Source organism: Seriola lalandi, unplaced genomic scaffold (genome assembly GCF_002814215.2).
Source record: "Seriola lalandi dorsalis isolate HSWRI2012SDOR001 ecotype SW California unplaced genomic scaffold, Sedor1 jcf7180002055006, whole genome shotgun sequence".
Taxonomy (NCBI): Eukaryota; Metazoa; Chordata; class Actinopteri; order Carangiformes; family Carangidae; genus Seriola; species Seriola lalandi.
In genome coordinates, this window is record NW_019525549.1 from 649,251 (window position 1) to 649,725 (window position 475).

Sequence of the window (475 nt, forward strand, 5' to 3'; positions counted from 1 at the left end):
AATCTGCATTTAAAGTTTCCTTTTCTCAATTTTACAAAAACAAAACAGGGTGTTCCAAAAAATGCGAAATGATCCTTTGTTAAATTGTGTGACTGCAAAAGTAACTTCATGCCAAACTATGCATTTTCATATTTGGTCTGATAATGTCAACAAAATAAAGCACTTAGTCTATTGTACAAAAAAATAATTTTTATCTTTTGCTGGAAAAGGTCATTATTGTGTCATTAAAAACAAAACATGTTCCTTATGTTCAAAAATCAATAGGCTTTATATTAGTAATCCAAACACTTCCTCTTCCTCTAGTAGACGAGTCATGTTAAGAAGCTACACCTGGCTTATGAGCAGTGATACATTTCCATGTTTACCCCCCCCCCCCCCCCCCCCCCCCCTTCCTCACAGTGTCTCTTTCTGTCCCACTCACTGTTTATTACCCATGTAGGCATCTTGCTGGAATCCGCATTTCTAAGTGTGATGT